This window comes from Anser cygnoides, chromosome 3, assembly GCF_040182565.1.
Source record: "Anser cygnoides isolate HZ-2024a breed goose chromosome 3, Taihu_goose_T2T_genome, whole genome shotgun sequence".
Taxonomy (NCBI): domain Eukaryota; kingdom Metazoa; phylum Chordata; class Aves; order Anseriformes; family Anatidae; genus Anser; species Anser cygnoides.
The window spans coordinates 5,021,858-5,042,745 of record NC_089875.1 but is presented as its reverse complement, the minus strand read 5'-3'; the positions used below and the strand labels follow the sequence as shown (position 1 = coordinate 5,042,745).

General features: G+C 41.3%; 1 protein-coding gene across 3 annotated transcripts in view; it reads right to left on the bottom strand.

Moving 5' to 3' along the window:
• Window positions 1-17,945, bottom strand: part of PAK5 (p21 (RAC1) activated kinase 5) — a 312,051-nt gene extending 294,106 nt beyond the window's left edge. For 2 of the 3 annotated variants that reach the window (XM_048060795.2, XM_066995368.1), the window contains exon 1: window positions 11,347-11,805. The gene's annotated coding sequence lies outside the window, so the exon portion shown is untranslated. Of the gene's footprint in view, window positions 1-11,346; window positions 11,806-16,939 lie in introns of those variants that run through there. The other variant, XM_066995369.1, reaches the window with a different exon arrangement.
• Window positions 17,946-20,888: the final 2,943 nt, after the last annotated feature.

Below are 20,888 nucleotides of genomic sequence, written 5' to 3'. Positions count from 1 at the left end.
CTCCCAGAAGTGTATTTTTACATCTGCAAATGCCTTAGCTGCTCTTCTGCCCAGCACAGCATGGAGAAAACTGAGAAGATGAAGTCATGCTTCCTCTGCTTGGGGTTTGGTTGTCTGTTGTTGCTGGGTTTTGAGCAAATACTTGAGAAAAGGACAGAGCATTTCCCCTAAATCAGCATGGCTGTACAACTGACAGAGCTTGAAACACAGCACACATACTGTGGCTGTCATAGGATCTCTGATGTTGACATCCACATGCTACAGCACGTCACAACCATGTGAATGCAAAGAGAAAAACTGAGAAAACACTAATATTCCATCTAGTTTTGCTCTGAGGGACTTGGATGCCTAGATAGGGGACACCTTCAGGAGATCACTGGTGCTCTGGGCCAAATATTAGTCAAAAATGCACCAAATTTAACCTGGAGTTACTCCCTAAAGCGGATGGTGTACGGTGATGATTGTCTTTGTTTCAGAAATAGATTTACCTGGGAAAGTTAGGCAGTGGATGTGTTTTCTTGCCAGCAGGCATGCTCTGGAAATGCAGTCTGTATGATGGGTGAATCGCCACCTCGCCATCCCTCCCAAGGTTCACACCCAGAGCTGTGGCACTGCTTTGTACCAGGCTCTCTGGCCTCTGGAGACAAAGTTGTGCCATCATCTCCATCAGAGCAGTCACAGAATAAAATGAGGTCTAAACATCTATATTAGCCAAAATGAGAAAGTCAAAAGCTTATTTTTTTTTCAGATAGGGCCAAGATATACAGAGCCTTTACCAGTAAAGTAGGGCCATATGAATAGGTAGGTAGGAAAAAAAAATCACTGAGAAATGAGTTAAGGTTAAATGAAAAGAAAAACCAGCTTTGAGTCTGCCGTTATTTTCAATGATCCTCAGCTCACTCATGGAAACAAACCAGGTCTCTGGATAGGCGATGGATTTGGTCATGCAGGATGCAAGGACACACCGCAGACCACAACCTGCACTCCCCCAGAGGTGTGCTTGTCAGTATTGCTTTTAAAAGTCACTGATGCAGACTGGAGGCCATGCCTGTCCTGGCACATCAGCTCTTTGTTTTCAGCACTGGCTCTCCCAGACACTGCGTCTCCTTGTGTTGCTGTAGCCTCCGAGGACGGAGGGCTGAGGAGCAAGAACAGCAACACAGCCCACGGCTTTGTGCTGCAGCTTTGATGTGGAGGGCTGTGGTCATCGGGGATGATTGGAAACTGGTGGCCTTGCACACCCTGGCTGACCTCCTCTGAGCACCACACGCCATACGAAGGACTGCTAGCCATCAAGGGCTGAGCTGCAAAGGCTGAAGCAAGATTTGTTAATGCAGCTCTTCAGGGAAGTGCTGGATTAGCCCGGATTAGCAGCTGACATCGTAGTTGCACATAATGAATTATGTAAAAATGGTCCTGTTCATGTAAAGCAGATGTACTACCACATGACTACAGCACATGAGCTGCAGGCAGTCAGGAATAAAATAGAGTGGATTCAGCTAGGGGGAGGGGAAAAAGGGATTTTGTATACCTCCCAGCATGCACTGTTTCATATTGCTTATTGCAGTGACGTCTGAAAGCAACACAGTACAGCGATTTCAGCATGGGAGGTAAGACAGTTCATCACTTACGTTCAGGGGAAATCATTTTCCTTTGCCTCTCTGTTCAGAATTACATGACTCAGGAAGCAGCATACAAGCCTCCAGGAACAGCAATCACCTGTAGCCACTCTTGAAAAGATACTGAGGATGCAGTCTCATCATTTCTCATTTAAACAAAAATGCTTTCACCTAATAAGATTAGTCTATACATTTTGATAACATGCTTTCCTTCAGAGTTAGGTCTTCTATTAACTTAAGGGAACTCAACTGCCAATTAAACAACCAGCACAGAGACATTCATTGGCCAGCAAGAATAAATGTGGGACAGTTAACTATTGGGAAGAAGGAAAGACAGGACAGTTAATGTTTTCAAAACAAACATGTATATGTATGAGATTAATTTAGATTGAAATGTGGTCAATAACCCCACATTACACATGGAAACACAACTCCTCGAGTCCAATGATACCAGACATTTCTTACCACAGGCAATCTTCACACAAGCAAGTGCTAACCGATGTAAAAATACACGAGGAATAATTTCTCCACAGTGACTAAGTAAAATAGCAAAGGCAGCTAGAAAGAACTGTCAGTGGAGGTAAAATCATGTGATTGAAATATTCCCTGAGAGAACAGCCCTTCCCTTCTGTTTTGCTAGGCTGATGAGTCAGAGCTCCCCAGTTACTGACCACTATCAGAGTTTCCTTTTCTGCACAGCCTCACAAGGATTTCTCCAACCCACAGCCATCAGTTTCTCTAAAGCTTATACTGTGGGTCTGCCACTGGATGGGCTTAAGCTGAGATGCAGAACTGAAAATACCTTAGCATCACTGATGTACAATATGATGTCACAGAATCATCTAGGTTGGAAGAGACCCCCAAGATCACCGAGTCCAACCTCTGACCTAACAATAACAAGTCCTCCACTAAACCATATCACTAAGCTCTACATCTAAACGTCTTTTAAAGACCTCCAGGGATGGTGACTGAACTACTTCCCTGAGCAGCCCATTCCAATGCCTAACAACCCTTTCAGTAAAGAAGTTCTTCCTAACATCCAACCTAAACCTCCCCTGGCACAACTTTAGCCCATTCCCCCTTGTCCTGTCACCAGGCATGTGGGAGAATAGACCAACCCCCACCTCGCTACAGCCTCCTTTAAGGTACCTGTAGAGAGTGATAAGGTTGCCCCTGAGCCTCCTCTTCTCTAGGCTGAACAACCCCAGCTCCCTCAGCCGCTCCTCATAAGACTTGTGCTCCAGACCCCTCACCAGCTTCGTTGCCGTTAAGGGATGAATGTCAAAGGAGAGGAGACAGACACTCGCCTTCTTCTGCACCACTGCTGCACCGACCAGCAGCAGGAAAGGTGTAGTCACAGAAGGGGTTGGGTTGAAAGGGACCTTAAAGCCCACCCAATTCCAGCACCCTGCCATGGGCAGGGACCCCTCCCACCAGCCCAGGCTGCCCAAAGCCCTATCCAGCCTGGCCTTGGGCACCCCCAGGGATAGGGCATCTGGGGATGGAGACCCTGCTCTGCATTTCCCAGACGTGAGTGGCAGGGCTTTAGGGGATTGCACTAAATGGTTCTGGCCCTTCAGGAGACAGATGTCCCTGTGAAAAGGGATGCACGCCCTCCACTGGGAAATTAATCTCCTGATCACACAAGAATCATTTATTTCTCTTCCTGCTTCCAGCACTTACACTCAGCCACTGGGTGAGATATTCAGACTATGACTCCACTGCCAGCCATACACACTCATCGTTCTTCTGCTCCCTCATATACAATTTGCTGCTAATGCTAGCCATTTAGACAAGATCAGTTTGCCAAAACAGCTGAGGCTGGTGGGAGGAATACAAGAATAAAAAGACTTCAGTGCTTGCTTTGTCAGTCTGCTCTTCATGCCAGTGAGATATCAGTGGAGAATCCAAGAGAGGCTTTAGAGATTTCATCCCAGCCCGGCTGACTTAGACTTGATCATGCGTAGTTTGCAATATGTTTGTACACATTATTTAGCACAGTTCTACAACTGCAGCATAACGTGAAAGAAAGGAGCCAATGGCTAAGTGGCATCAACGTGGCAGTATTTTACACGGTCAGGAGCCTGGTTGAACGGCAACAATCCCGTATCACTATGTCATATCTGTGGTGGTTTTGGCATGTGTGAAACACTACGAAAAACAGAAATGAATCAAACAGGAAAGAGAACACTCAGCAGTTTGAGCAGGACAAAGCCTTTTTATCTGTCTCTTAGAACAAACTCTTACAATAAACTTCTCTAAGGGTTCTTTCCCCTCCTTCAAAACCACAGGTTTTCGATGTTTATTTTTGCCTTTTAAATTGACCGTTTTCACAAGAACGTATTTTATCTTTTCAAAGTAACAGTAATCCTCTGCATGTGCATGGAAGAGGAAATAGAGAGTATTATAAACGCTGCTCAATTCAGAATCTAGATATTAGTCTGAAAAAAATAATGGTACTTTGATTGAGAAAAGATTTATGAACAAGCAAATGTAATGGCACGGAAGTTGCCCAGAAGTGTGTGCTGCAGCATTTTATATTGCAGCACTCTGAGCTGCCTGGGAGATCTGTACATTTGGGGGATTTTCATTGAAATTCAGCACGGTACATTGCAGGAAGGGAAGCCTGCCAACGATTTTATTTTTAAGATGCAGCAGCTACATGACCCATTTATGCCTTCAATAACAAGAAACTTCTCCCTCAACAGAAAAAGAGAAAAAGCAGTGCAGGTTTCAGTACCTGCCCTGTGTTTTGATTTCTACCATTGCCACACAGATGATGTGGAAAAGCAGCAAGGATTGACAGCAGACAGCTACAGAGATCTTCCTGTTTTCCTGCTTCATTTTTCAATTTTTAATCTCCTCATGTCCAGAAAAAAAAAGTGAAAGACTGAGTCAACCCACTTCTTAAATTGCCAAATAAATTAGCACGTGGCTATCACTTGATGAGGCCCTGACAAAAATGAAGATCTTGGCTGACAGCATCAGCAAAACGAGAATTCATCATCCTCTCCAAAATGGCAGCGTCCTCTGCCACCCCGTACCTCTCAGCTAATGCTTTGGCTGCGCATCAGTCAGCTGGTCCTCTCACTGCCGAGATGGCAGAGGTCTCCGGAGTCCATTATTTATGTAACACTACAGTGGAAGAAAACAGACTGTTCCTTAGGTTTCCTATGGCTCACTCTTCCAGGAAAAGCTGTACTCCCTGCCCACTGGAAAGAATAAAGGTTGCTTGTCCAGTTCCTCAAGATGGGTTGGACGTTGCAAAGTCAGAAAACGAGACCTGTGGAAAGAGAGGGGGGTGGCAAGAAGGAAAAGCACACAGACAGCAGCTATGGAGCTAACAAACGACCAGCTGTGCCATGGGCAAGTATGTCTCACTGTGCACGTCAGTGGGAAAGGAAGTGTGCTCCTTACACATCTCTGGGACAAAATACCTGTATGGGGCAGGCTGACTCATCGTGACACCCCGCTGGAGTCCTCCACCATGTACACTAACCTAACCCACAGTTTTACAGCCAGTGTTAGCCACATCAAACCTTGCAGCCCCCTCCATCCCCACCCACCCTTTATAAGGTAGATCAAAAGACTGTCTTTATAGTTGTGGTCTCTACCTGCTTGGAAACTCTCTGATTCAGATTTTCAAGCTTCTCTGCAGACAGTATAGTTTTCATTTTATTAAAAAAAAAAAGAAGGGAGACTCCAAGTGCTTGTACTTGCAAGAAGAAGCCAAGCTCACAAGAGTTTCTGCGTAAACTGCAGGCATGCCTACAACTACTGCCTCAATACAGACTCCTCAAGAGTTAAGTTTTGTTCTGCCAACATAAATCACTATAACTGATTATTTAACACTGCAGTAGAGAAGTATTCTGGTATTCCTAGACAGAGTGGACATTTGCACCATGATTTACAAGGAATTAACCAGACAGTAAGGCTCCTACAGCCTTAGGGTGGAACTGTTGTGGCTGTTTATGCATGCTCTAAAACCCCAGGGGACACTCGAGATCAGTAAACGGTCATGAATGCAAGAGTACCATGGCAGAAATTACGGTTACAGATTATCCCAAACTAGCAATTTGGGACAGATTTCTTGTTGTATGCCGCCTGCCTTTGTCTTGTTGCACACACAAGAACCTCACTAGATTTTTATTAGCTGCAGAAACACGTGTGAAGGAAGAGCTGGGCCTTATTTACAGTCCAAATTGTCAAAAATATCACAGTTTTGAGTAAATGAAAGGAGTACTTATTTGATTTTCCCCTGTACTTCTGCAAAGCTGACTTAGACTCATTTGAGATTAACACTTCATGATGGCCTCTCTCTAAAGCTCTAAGCAAAAACCCCACTAATTTACATACATGCATATATACAAAACATTAACGCAAAAATTAGTCATCCGTTGCAGTGGATGACTTCCCAGGAATGCATCTTACTGACACTGTGAACAACTGACAGAACTGCTGTAAAATGAAATAAGGCTGAAGTGGAGCAGTGACCTGAAATGAAAGGAACCCTTTTTATTACTGAGAGAATCTGAATCAATTCCTGTTATTCCTTTGACATTAATTTGGCTCTTTACCATTAGTTCCTATCATCTAAGCAACCAGTCTTCTTTGACCTCAGAATATGGCAACTACAGTTTTTTTTTGTTTTGACTCCAAAAAGGAATTTTCTTAAAGAATTTCACTTGGTTTCCCAGCACATGTACAATATCTCAACCAAACTCCCAAACCTCTCAAATTTCCTGATACAGATTTCAGTGACTCAGTGCCCACCCTCTATCCCAGCTCTCAGGACAGTGTGATGTCCAGAGGCCTTCTGGTGGTCCACTTTCTACAGTCACCAGTATGAGAAGTTGTTTACAGCCCAAAATGTCGCTGTGTATAAAATGAAAGCCATCTGCATGCTACTTCCCTTTCTATCGGACCTTCTACTGTGTTTGCTACTGCGACAGTTGATCAGAGACCTTCCCGGGAGCAACAATATACACATACAATGGGCATCTGAGAATCCACGGAGACTGAACATCACTTGAAGCAATTCCCCAAAAAGATCAAGGGACATAAAGATCAGTGCAACAAGGCTGGGACTAATAATAGCCAATCCACTACTGGGATGAAGTGAATCAGATCTTCACAGAGCTCTATTTTTTTTTTAATCTTTCTCTACTGCTGAGCGTCTTTCACAAAGTCAGAACAACTCATGGAGGAAAAAGAGGACACAGTCTTTGGATTTGACATAGGAACTACCAAAGTCACAAAATATAGAAAAAGCAGCTTTGTTGCTTTAGAGAAGTAATTGTAGGATTTAAAAATATGTGCCTAAATTCACAAGGTCACTGACAAAGAGGAGTATTTTGGAAATTTTAATCATGCTTGTGTTTATTGTACTGGTGGAGCAGGCATGATGCCACCAAAGGACTGCAACCCAGACACAGTTAAGAAAATTTTGGGATTGGTCTCTAGCATCTGTTGTGGCTACCAACAAATCTCATACAACCTTTGCGTAAAGGCTCTTTGCTTTTCAGTAAAGATAGCAGTCATCAGTTCTGCATATTATCTGATAATAAACCATGGAGCTATATATAATCTACAGTTCAAAGTTTTTACAATTTTTGAAGTGCTATCTTAAACACTCACATCCACTGCACAAAAATATTTTCTTAGATACACCGGAAAAAAATATCTTATTATTTGAAAAGCTTGATCTGGATAGAAAGCAGAAGCAGCATAGATAACCAGTTTTAAGAAACAAAGACTCAAGAATACTCAACAGCCATTTCCCCAGTAAATCATCAGTCAGAAATAGTAGAAATTTATTCCATGATTGTCTGCGAGTTTGTATTCCTGGGGATGCAAGCCAAGAAATTTTAGGGTCTCTGTGCACAGCAGTCAGAACAGAGAATCCCTGGACCAAGCACACCAAGAAGTCGCAAAACAAAGACAAATCTATGTCCTGAAATCTCTGGCTATTCCTTTTATTCCTGCACAAATCTGTTTCCCACAAATTTCTTCTTTGACTTTTAAACAGAATTATGCCAGGATTTTTCATTAATTTTGAATGTACCTATGAAATCTTTTTTTTTCCCCCTCAAAAAAACCTTCTAATTTCTGTACGTTAACATAAGGCAGACAATATTCACCCTTACTGAGTAACCTTTAATTTAATGAGGCCCTTTCAAACGTGTCTAAATACTCAAATTACAGAGCACCAGCTCTTTTCCTCCAAAAAACTGCAGTAATCCTTTTTTCATCATATCCTTGGGTGATCAAGACATGTTTCATTGCATTTCAGCCTAAAACACCAACTGAAAAGGGAAGATATCAGAAAGCACTAGTCTCAAATGGATTCAATCAAGTTCCTGCAGTGAAACAAGTTTAGTTAATGATTACTTTACTCGTATCTTTATTTCCCCTCACATTAAACATCAATTTGCGCTATTATAACAGAAAAAGGGTTTCTGGTATTTTATTTTACTTTGTCTTCTCCATGTGCAAAACCAATATTTTCATGACAAGACCTCTTCAGTAACAAAACTGCATTTCATTACTGAGGATGCTTTCCTTTATCAAGCAGATTATACACCATAGCATCAAATTCTGAAAGCTGGCTGAATAGTTCACCTCTATCAATTCTGCCTTAAAGATTCCCATATTCAATTAACCAAGCAGGTGGAATGAGATATTTAGGTAAAAGGTGAAAACTCCCCCCCCCCCCCCCCCCCCCCTTTTTTTTTTGGTAAAGAAATCCTGCTGATGCAATACCCTGATACTGACGACACCAAAGTGCTGAATCAGCTACAAAGATGAGACACCTTGGAACCACTGGAAAACTAAAAGTCCACACAGAAAACATGCATGAAAGTGGAGAGTAAGAGTGCTTATTTTTTTTTTTTCCAGGGGAAATTATCTGCTGTCTGGGCCAGCCAGCTGTAAGAGAACTGAGAAAAAGCAGACAGGGGAGAGTCTGTCAGCAAGCACAGAGGCTGGGAATGCAGAGGGATTCTTCTGCATGGAGACCAAGTGGTGCAGAAAGCAGAGCCAAATGTAAGCTCCCAAGTCGGCATCAAGATAGCCCCATCTCGCTTGAAGGCTGTGCTAAGCGACCCACTTAGCAGCCTCCACCTCCCAGCGTGCGGTCAGCTCAGGCCAAGCCTGTGCAGTGCTTCCCCAGCTCGCCCAACTCAGAGCTCACACCGAGCAGCCAAAATATATGCAGGCCAAGAGGACTGCCTAGCTGTGAATTGACAAAAATACAATGACCAGCGTAGCCCTAGGCCAGCCATAGGAGTGCAGAAACACTCCTGCTGTTGAGTCATGGCAGCACGGAGTAGGTGTGAAGGAGTTCAAGAACTGCAGACCTATCACAGGATGACAATTTTCAGTGATGACTGGTGATTTGCCCCATGAACAGTCTGTACGCAATTAGTGCAAAAACCTGAATGCTGTCTTTTCTTTGTGAAGAAAACGCCTGGCACCCTTTGGGGCTGCAGTCCCTAGGGCACGTCTGATGACTATGAAGTCACAGGGTCACTCTGCCTACGAAGTGCAGGAGGTGAGGACGACCAACAGATGTTAACAGGGCTCACAGCTCAGGACCAGCTACTGGCCTTGTACTAAGTATGCAAACTTATGTATCGAGCCACAGCAACAAGCACCCACCAAAGTCACCCCGGATATTTTCAAATAGGCAATGAGCCATTTAAGAATAGAGAACAAATCATGGGTTACGTGAGGAGGATTTGCCCGAGCCATGACAATGCCATGTACTAAGATGCTCCTCAATGCATGCTATATGGCAACACCCCAAAACTATATGTTTATCCTTCGTGTGATAGAAGTATTGAACACCCATGTGTCTCGGTCTTCTGAATGTCACGACATTCCTGGCTGTGCAATTAAAATAAGTAACAACAGGCAAGTGTGCAAAAAAAAAAGTAGTTTCTCATTTTTTCCAAGTGCACAGGCTGCACCCTTTGCTGCTGGAAATTATTCCCATCAGCCAAAATTAGGACAGACCAACAGGTGAATCCAGCAAATATATTAGATAATGAAGTAACCGGGTCAGGACATTTTCAGACACAATTCACTATCTCTTTGCTTGGATAAAGAAAGGAAAGTTAAAACTTTGTCTTAAAAATAGAAATCCTGAGACACAGCCAGACAGAGGGAAAACTGATGTTTTGGAAGATGCTTCATTCAGATTAGCTCCTAAAATGCTCCTTTTATAGCACAGCATTGCTTTACTGCCAGTCACCACTGATCTGCACTAAGAAGCAGAGGGTTAAATGCTGCAGTGCAGCAACGCAAGCAGATGGGCAGGCCAGACCGCTGCGGGTTTTGACCTCTGTGCTCCTACTGCTCCCGCTCACCAGCTAGAACCAAAACATTTAGGGAATCCAAGTTCAAGTTTTGCCACGGATGCCAGCTATTTCACTTCCCAGTTTTGTGAACCAGCTTAAGCAACGCTGCAGTGTTTCACTGGTGTACAGGAGGTGGAAGAAGAATTCTGCTAAGGCCTGAGCTGCTCTGACAATGCTGTGTCCAACACCAAGACAAGTGTAAACTGTACATTTACAACCCAACTCGATCACCATCCCAAATTTCACATGCATTTAGTGTAAACTAAACCAAAGGATTAGCAATAAGGTTTGTCTGCCTCACCGCAGCAGCTTGAGAGCAGTCCCATGACAGTGCTGCAGCAAGCCAGAGTAACTGATGACTTTGCCTTATCATAGCAACCCATTTATTTTATTTTTTTTGCTAAAATGGTCTTGGAAGGATTGGACACGTGCCATTTTCTGTCCTTCACTTATTGCCATCTGCAGCTGACAAAAGTGTTAAAGTATACAAACAGCAGACGGAAGAAAAGATGCAGAAGCAGAGAAGCAGAGTCTTGCCTTTGATTTGCATAGTTATGCCAAACAAATTCAGCAAAAGACACAGATTTTATCTGTGGTTGTTTCTCTAGTCTAACAATTTGCCAAAAATCTACTAGAAGAACAGACTCTCTAGTCCATGGTATTAAGGGCATCTCGAAGGTTTCAGCCTTTAATGCAACATGAACTTCAGTATTAGCTTGATATGCAGGTGTAGGAGAACTGTGGTATTGAGCAGCAAAATCCCAAATGTCCACATCAAGCAATCCCCTACTTTTTAATTTATTAGAATGTAAAACAGAAAATCTCAGGCCCTCTGTAGACAAGACATGAGTTTAGGACTCATGAGACAAAAGATCAAATACCGTCTCTTCCCACCTAAGGAGTGACCTACAGCATCTTAACCTGGGCTTCCTCTTTGCATCTGTAGGAAGCTGCATCTCACTACGCTTGCTCTGTCACACTGCTTGTCTAACAAAGTGCACGTGACTCTGCCCTTATTTTATATACATATATATATATATTTTTTTTAAATAAAAACAGGAAATGCATGTTCCCCCCTCACCCCTCAAAAAAAAGTTTCAGCCTAGTAGATGGAGCACTCTCATGAACCACAGATACTGCCACAGCACGCTGCTTCTAACTGGATTCCCAGGTGAACACCCTAATCAGCAGAATATTGACCACACTCGGATAGGTCTCTCCTAAGCTCCCTCATCTCTATAAAAAAAACAAATATGGCTTATTTTACTGTAATTATTATAGCATCAAGGAACAAATCCAAAGCTAAGATCCCAATATGCATTAAAAATGTTAATTTCACCTTGTGGACTCTCACCAATAGCACATACCTGATGAGTAAGTCAAGGCTGCTCCTACCACGTAGGACAGTACTCCATCTCTGCAGTTGGATTTTTGAATCAGTTTTGCTGGTTTGCATGTTTTTATCCACTTAGCACATTGGTTTACTCAGAGCAACGCAACCACGTGGGCATCAGGAGCCAAAATGGTCTCAACTACTTGCTTTTACAGTACAACTAACCAGTCTGGAGTACATTTATTATGACATAAGTTTCCCAGGCAACTTCATATGTAAATCTGCATTCAGCATTATGATGACTTATCACTTGAGTCTGAGCTATTGAAGGCACAGCATTCAGCACTGGTGGGAAGAAAAACAGGGACACCACGGGAATTCACCAGTAAGACATGCATGTTTTTTGGATTTGTTTCCCTGCTGTTAAACATTAAGCCTGTTTGGATCTTAAACTGAGCCCGGCAGGTCTGTTGCCAAAGCAGGTAAGTGACCTCCACCATCTTGTGATTCTTTGGACCAAAGCAGAGCCTGAAAATTTCTCTCTAAAGCATTACCCATGGTTTTAGAGACAGTTCATATGGAAACTTCTATATCTCATCCTGCTGTTTAAGTATTTTCACCATGACTTTTAGGTACTGGTGTTAGTCAGAACCAGCACAAACAAGGTCCAGTTCTTTACATCCTCCTCTGAGATGTGAAATCTCAGCTGAGTACCCGCTTTTGTCCTCTTATTTTCTTTTTAGACAGGTCTTTAAAAAGTGATTCTGAATAGGGACATACCTAAAGAAATGCACATTTAGGCATAACTGAGAAACAGTTCTAACAGTGCCTATTAGAAGTGCAATCAATGCAGCCCAGCCCTAAAGTCCTCAAATTGCTGATTGCCGAAAGCTAAGAGAACAGTCCAGGTGACTTCTTGCTACCCCAAGCACCTATAGGCCACCATAAAGAATAAAGATAATTGTCAACATTGGCTTGTATCTCATCTCAGACTGTGCTTACTCTATCTCATCTTCAGTTCCTTTTGAGGACAAGGACCATCTCTCTTTTGTCTGGTCCTTGCTTTCTGCCTTCTTTACTCAAATAGCATCAAGGAACTGACCAAAATCTCAACGTACTGGTGGGGAAGTGATAGACCTTTCCACACTGCCAGGACAACCAACAGACAAAAAGCCTCCTTTACAATCATGAAACGACCCAAATTTTGAATGTTTACCTTTAAAAAGAAAAAGGAATAAAATCAGTTTTACAGATTTTCTTACCATACAAGTCACTCTAATTACCCTCATTAAATAAAAGCAACACCCTTTTTGACTATAAGAACATCAGACAATCAAAAGTAAACATGCCAGTGTTTTTGAGTTCAGAAGGCCTCCTGGATCTCAGCAACTCCAGCTGCTGTAAGCTAGCCTGGCTCCACAGCATGACAACATCCTCCCCAGCATGATGTCTACGGCCAAAAGAAACCAGTAAGAGCACACAAGAGCCCTCGGAACAGTTCCTGCACCTACCTTCAGGCTGAAGCTGACAGTCCCCTTGGAAGAAAACCCCCTCTTCACATAAAATCTCCGAGTTCCCCCATCAAGGTCTACGCACAGAGCACAGCCTGCCCTACTGACAATAGCCAGAACCACGCAGAAATATGACTGTCTTCAAATTCATCACATGAAAAACATTCCGTTAAGATAATTTCTTAAACTCAATTTATTATCAGCCTGCTCCTGAGGAGTCTGCCGGGAAGAGGCTGAAGCACAGAGTTTTGCCTTCTGAATGACCCCTTATCGCTAAAAGTTCTTATCTAAGTGACTTATCTGCAACAAAGGTAAATATCATTTTCAGCTCAGCTTCTACTGACAGATTCCTGGGTAGTTCAAATTCCTTTTTCTTATTACAGCTATAAAAAAATACGTCTTTGAAAGGAATTTAGACTAATTCTTGATGAAACGTTACTGAGTGCAAGTGACAAGCACAGCGTATGCAGTTTGATGATCTCTACCAAATACAGTTGAAGCTTACTGTATTAGATTAGCAACGTAGTGATTTTCTGTTAAGGTTTTCTCTCCACTAAATGCACAGGGAAAGACCATCGCGTACTTGCTATACAAGCTATTTTATGTTTTTATTACCTGGAAATATCAATCCAATTCCCTATTCAGGGAGCCCTTCTACACAATTATGATAAAATTGAGTGCTTTTTCTCCTCCATGTACAGAAATAATCTTTTGGCCTGTGGCTCCAAATCCACTCACTCCTCTGCATTTCTTGGCTGTTTCTAAAATTGTATTTATTACAGCTATGGAATTGATTTTGTGCCTTACAATTACTGCTGGGTTTGCCACTCACCATGCCTAGCCATCACTTACGCAAATATTCTCCATCTGGAGACAGAAATATAAATACAGGGAAGTAAGAAAGACTTGCAGTTCTAGCGACAGTAAGCCAGTGATGAAACGAAGGCAAAACTCAGCAAGCCAGGCAGCCTTGCCACAAGGTCTCACAGCAGAACAAAGAAGTATCTGACTTCCAGAGCAGGTTTGCCCATTATTTTTGAATCCTTTAATACCATCTGCTTGGCATCTTGCAACAACTACATACGACCAAATCATCACAGCAAATAAAGAGGCAAATATTGCTATTTCCTAATAATACAAGCATTCCTTCTAAAGTTGGTAGGCACGTTCAAGAGAGGTTAGTATTAACCTGCTTTAAGAGTTAGCTATCTGCAACATCCTTCCCCATGCAAAGCTTCAGGCAAAATGTCTGTCAGCAAAATGTAAACTCATCTCTGCTTCATCTCAGAGTTGGAACTACTCCTAGCAAAGCCTGATGAAATGTTAAGCCTTGGTTTTTGTTCAGTTCACAGGGGCGCTTCGCTCAGAATATGCAATTCAGAGTCAATTATGTCCCCCAAATTTTCAGGTTCTGCTCACAGCTCTTTAAGGAACAGTAAAGAACCACTCAATGAATTTTCCTCCCAAAAGTGTCAATTGCCCCAAAGTAATTTATTTACAATCACTTTTTTTTTTTTTAAATGGGAAGTACATCTCTTGAATCACTTAATGTTGCTGGGGATTTAAAAAAGAAAACAGAAAAGGGAAAAGTATAAGTTCTTTCCTCCTCCTCCCTCCCAAAATAATCACAAGATTCAAAAAAATGTGGGTTTATGGGTGGGTAGGAAAAATTAATTATGTAAAATATCAAAAGCCAGTAGCAGAATTCAGATTCTGCATTTACTGAAGCTGAGGACATGCATGCTTGCAAAGCTTTTAAAACAGCAGAATTTTTACTAATATCTAAAAAAATAACAATTGAAAACTGAACTTTTTTTTTTTACAAAAAAGTGTAAAATTTTGTAAATGTAAATAAGTGTAAAAATATAAGATGTGAAAAAATGTGAAAATTGTAAAATGTATTTTTTTTGTGATGCCAAAGATATCTACAATTTTTAAGCTTTTGCCTCTAACAACATACGATCATTAAGTGCAATTTTCTTAAAACAAAATAATGTGGAGCTATATTGTTATTTTTACTTTTAAAAATCCCACTTATTTTTATAAAAAGTACATTTTAATACTGTAAAACTTATTTTTTTCCCCCCCTCAAATGTAAGAACAACTCAGGAACTATATTCAATAGGTGTAGTCCTGGGTGACTTTTTCCCCAAAAGTGAGAGTTTTAAGCAATGAAAATTCACCTATAAAACAAATATCGTGCTTTCTACTCCAGTGTCTTTATAACCCATAGCAAAGTAGGCTTTAGATCCCTACCAGTGTGCATAACCAAATCAAAACAAAGAAGTCACGCACTGAAAACCATACTCCCAAGATTACATTCAGAACTTGCAGTAACCGCTCTGGAGTTTGTGGATGCTTATGATTCTCTGTGAGGCAGGAATTTAGTTTTGGCCACCTTGCCATGACAATTTTAGCCCATCTTTTATAGCACAAGCTACATATAAAGTCATACAAGATGTGTATGACTTTAAATCAGCACCATTCCAAGAAACGTAAGACTTTGATTCTGGGCTCCCATACAAAGGAATTTATGATAAAGTTAGCTGAACTAAAACCATACAGGAACAGGTGCATAAATAGCTCAAACTATTTGCCATAGTTTGCTTAAAATGTTAACTTCATCATGAACATAAGAAACCTAATGACAGTCCTAAAAAACGGTTTAGAACAATTCAGCCATACAACTGCATGTTTTTCCTCAGTTAATAACACCGTTGTCTTAAAACATAAGCCATACATTAGAGAAAGGTATGTGTTACTACTCAGTGCCCAGATCTCTTTATAAATTGGTTCCACACCATGCCAATATACACAGATCCAAATGGAGACAGTCCAGACACTGTTTCTCTAGTACGTAAAACAGCAATTTATGGTTAACCTCAGAAATTCTGTAATGTATTGTACCTATTTCTTAACATACTCTTTATTAAATGTAAACAGTAATGTTGTGTGTAAGTATTCTTGCGCAGGAGGAAATTCTTCTCTGGCCCACATACAGAAAGACTGGAGTGACATCTGCTGTTTCGCGTGCAGTTTTAGGAATGAGCTTTTTCATTTAGCAGCCATTTTGATTAGGCAGATGCAATGGATCTTCATAATTCCTAAAAACAGGATGTGAATACACTCATTTAGGTTCCTCTCAAAAAGCTGCTAGCCCATTGAATGCTGATATAATGAAGTCCTTGAAGAGATTTTACATTCAAAATGACATCAAATGCGTACAGATTTTCTTATTTGACCCTATAGAATTTCAACACTCAACGGAAGATTTTACACAGCAATTTTCATTATTAAAAATCTAAACTAATTTCTCCACTGTTTTACTTTGGACGTGAATATGTTATTTGGAGACCCTCGCTGTACCACTAAAGTGCACGGGATTATTCAACATGGGGTTTGGCTATTCCACTTTCACAGCATTTTGTATTACGTACTTCTCATTACTGACACACACAAAATAGTTTATTTTCAAAGAAAGTAGACAGCAGGGACATCTTTCTCTGTCTTAGTTATTGCCTGATTAATCATGTTTCAGCTGAAAGCAACTTTCAATTAGAAATGTTCCCAGCTGGGGAACACGAGCATATGTGACTGCCCAGACCAAACGTTTTCTTCAGTGCCTGTATACAATACGGTAAAAGCATGGTTTACAGTCAAATTCATGCCTACAAGTAAAGCATCATGACGGGACACATCAATACCTGATTTAATGAACACATCTACGCCAAATATAAAGAATGGAAATAACTGCAGCACTGCTCACAGAAATGCGTGATGTTGAAATAACACAACGAGGGACAGTTCCAGGACACTTTCTAGGATCAGGATTTTAAACACCTGAAAAGAACTTAGTTACAATTTAAATATAATTTTCTCATCCCAGCTGAACCCCAACAAGGATGAAAAACAGGAGGCCACGGTTATGGCACAAAAAACAAGTGAATAATTTATCTCACCTTCGTTTGTTACAAAGGCAATCATTGTTTGCTTAAAATGGAAGTAATGAGACAGAAAGCAGAAAGAGAAATAAGGTTGGCATAGACAGACGCCCACACGACACATACCACTAGTTCGTAGGCACTGTGCCAGTGCAAAGAAAATATAAAAACTCACTTTTCTGAGTCACCTCCTGGATTGCAACACTCACTGCTCTGCTATGAGTTATCCCTACACTGCAGTAACAGCAGAGCGGTGGATCCTCCTGTTTTATCTTGTATGCTCTTGTATCTATGGACCCCACTTAAACAGGCTCTTGTGGGTGGTTTTCCCATGAAAACAATGTCCAGGGATCTCCACACGAAGTGGATCTTGGTCCATTCCCAGCTCACAGGATCCAGTGGGATTCCCCTCCTTGGGGATGTTCCCTGCTTCCAGCAGGCTCCCTGTTCAGGGAGCTCCTCGGTTCCTAAGCACACTTCCAGTCCTCCTTTCTCCACAGGCAGCTCCCAGTGCCCTGTCACGTCTGCCCTAGGCAACGGCCATCAGGAAACATGCCTCTGTGTTCTCCAAACCCAGCGAAAGTTGGGGTTTTCTTTGCCCCTTGCTGTCTTTTTAGGGGTCAGCCCTGTTACCTAGTTCATCTCCAGGACCAGCCCGCATGCCTCATGACACACACACTGCACAATTTGCTAACATTGGCTTTCTTTTCTCCACACAAATTTCTTTAAAGTCAACAATTTTTCCACGTTCTCTAATAACAAATAAGGAAAGGCTCACAGAACAGCAGCTTATGAGGTATTTCAGAAAGGCTGCAGCAGGGGAGCTGTGCGGCCTCCATGAGGGAGCCGGGGCTGCCCCACACTGGTTCCAGAAGGTTCTGGCGGGCCCAGAGCAGGGCCCAGCCCCTCAGAGGGGCTTCTGGGGAGGCAGCTGGAAAAAAGGGCAGCGTGGTGCTGGGCAGCATAGGGTGAGGGGAAAAGGGTGAAGAACAGCCCTGAGGGGAGAGGAGGAGGAGGCTTGTCTTGCCCCAGGAGCTGTTTCACCTTATTTTCCCACTCTATCCTGTCAGGAGACGAGTGAGAGGGCAGCTGGCTGGGCAGCAGACCAGGGCCACCCCACAGAGGTTTGCCTTCAAAAGCGCACTAAAATCCAATCAAATGCAGTCTTTAAAGTCCTTTTTTTTTTTTTTTTTTTTTTTTTTTTTTACCTTACAGGGTATTTAACGTGACCAAACCCTCACATTTCATACATAAGAGGTGGTAGGATGGAGTTTATAGGAGCTAGTCTTCCCCGCCCTCAGATCCTGCTGAACCACCTGCACAAGACTGTCTGCTACTCCTCAGTGCTGGCAGATGATCCTGGAAAACCTGCACCTGTGCTGCACGTGTACTGCCACCACCTCCCGCCCTATCCCACCTCCACAGATCCACTTGCACACTAATAATGAGTAATAAATTAGAGTATAATGCTAATTTTCCTCCTGACTCTCAAAGTCATCGAGTCTTTCAAGAGCTGGAATTATGATAGTCCCTACAATTCCCTGAAAATCACTCCGTCATAGCCCTCGAGTACGCTATTTATCAGCAGAGGATCCTACTTAGCCTCACACAGAAGTGATGACTCAGAGTCAAGCTGAGTCATAGCTACGGACTGTGAAACTAATTTCTCCCCAACCATCTATTTTCTTTACCAAATACTAGATGGATGAGACTAACAGTATCATAAGCCTGAAGGGAAAAGATACCATGGATGGCTTTTAAAGATGAAAAGAAGGTGGTCTAGCTTCTCTACTTGTAAAAGAATTAACAGTTTATATAAACAAAGAAAGCTACCAATAAGGAATAGCTGTTGATTTTGCGGGATGCTGCCAAACAAATGCTTGGTGAACACCTATTAGTAATAATAGTAGGAAGCTATTTACTGCGTACCTGAAGAGAACTTATGTTGTCAGATCAGAGAACAAAGCACCAGCAATCTGCAGAAGCCAGAATGTAGACAGTTGTGGCCTTCAAGACGCATGATGAAAGCTTGAATAAAACCTTCTCATGAGTGAGTAAATTTGAAAGTTCAACTTTATAAAGATGTCCATAGTAAGGTAAAAATAAAAGGCTGCAGGAGAAATGCCTACAAGACATTTCTATAAATATATTTAATAGAAAACTAGGTCAAAAATAATGGAAGTCAGCACAGTTAATGACAAAATGCACAGCTCAATGCTGGAACCTATTCTGCCATAATTTTATTAGTTTCTTGACTAAAGACATGTGGTTCTACTTACATATACCATGACCACATTTCTGCTTCCAGCATAAAGAATAAATCTGTATATACAGATTTTTTGAGCTTATACTACGTATGGCTAATTTATACAGGACAAAGTACATAGACAAAAAGCAAAGATATTTCTTAACTGAGAATTTAAGAATACAGTCTTACTGGCCAGAAGCTTGTTTATCAAGTACTGTGCAACTTGTCTTTGCTGGTAAGCAAGTGGAAAAAAATCATATTAACATTTACAGGTAAAAAGTACTAAAAACCTTGAAAAAATCATTATAAAATGATTATCAACTGCATTCTCAAAAAGCCTGTCTACACAGATTATGTGTTGGATGCAGTCTCTTTGCAAAAAAACCGACTATTTCTGCATCTTCAGAATGGTAGTAAATGCAAATCCAGTTTTAAAAAAAAAGTTCTTGCTATGACATTGACTTCTCTGAGATTGAACAGTGTAGTACTTACATGACTCACTTCATGTGGCACTGCTGAAAATGTAACAAATACTACATTTTGCTATTCAGCGCAGCAAACTAAGAGCACTAGTAAAATTTAAAAAGTTCAGTTTTGGAGCAAGATAAACTGTTTGCGCATACTCTGCTGTGCTTGTGACATTCCAACCAGTATTTTTCTTACAAACCTGGGCAACAATAGATACTCTTCCTTTAGAGGTAAAGATCAAAAACTGTAATGGCTGATTAGCCTAGAAATGCCAAAACACTTCTGAAATACCCATGTTGTGCTATTGGTGGAGTAAGGTTAAGTTTCCTGAACTCATAAATTTGTTTTTACCCTACCTTCAAGGATCTACACCACTTAGCATCACATGAAGATCTGGTCCAAAACAAACGTAGAGCCTATATTCTTTTAGTAAGGATCTAAATTTGTTTTGAAAAACCTGTTTCTTTGTTCCCCTTAATCAAATAGTTCCTTACTTCAGCATTTGCATCTTACTTAAAACACTTCAACCACTAGTCTCCATGCCTTAAAAAGCATCATCTTCAATTCTGTTTTACAGATAGGAAAATCAACAGAAAAAAAAAAAGATATGGACCAGTTACTACTCTAAAAATTTGCAAATAGTAGCAGAATCAGTGAAGAACAGGTTTATCATATTACTAGCCAAAGTCAAAATGTCAATGTTTAATGGTGTCTACTTGAAATAGGATGCAGTAATAGAAATACTAAATATCCCTAAATTACTCAGCCTTTCAGGTCTTATTCACTTTGAAATTTTCAATACCAAACAAACTAAAATACCGAATTGAGAAGCAACTACATTAAATTGGTATCTTAAACTTGCTGACCTGAGTGATTATATCATCAGCACTTTTAGCTTGTGCTAGGCTATGAGCACTAGCAGTTGAGAAGGCTGAAGATGAATGTACCTCCTTGCGCTTTATCAGCAGAATTATTAAAATTAAAAACCTCTGAGCACTCTGCAGAAGTCAACAGAAAAAAAAAGGTCACAATCAGAAAACACTAGCCTTTTAATAATACCCGTGTAAATGCTAATTTCTCCCACTGAACAAACTTTAAATTCCAAGGAGAGCAGGAATAAAACCATAGCGTCTTCTCAGAAGACATTAAACTGGTAATATTTCATTTTGCCAACCCAAAAACATGGGGGGAGAGCTAGGGAATGCCATTTTTACATCTGTGTTTCATCAAGAAACATTGGAGTTTAGCAAAGTTAATTTTATGCTGCTCTTGGTTTGAGAATTAGTTTAATTTACTTGAATTTTAAACAATATCTGAAGTTGCATTCCTCGTATATTACCTGTTAAAAGTAGGCTAACTAAACTTCTGAAGGTACAGGAAGAATCTAGCACAACTGAGAACTGAGCAT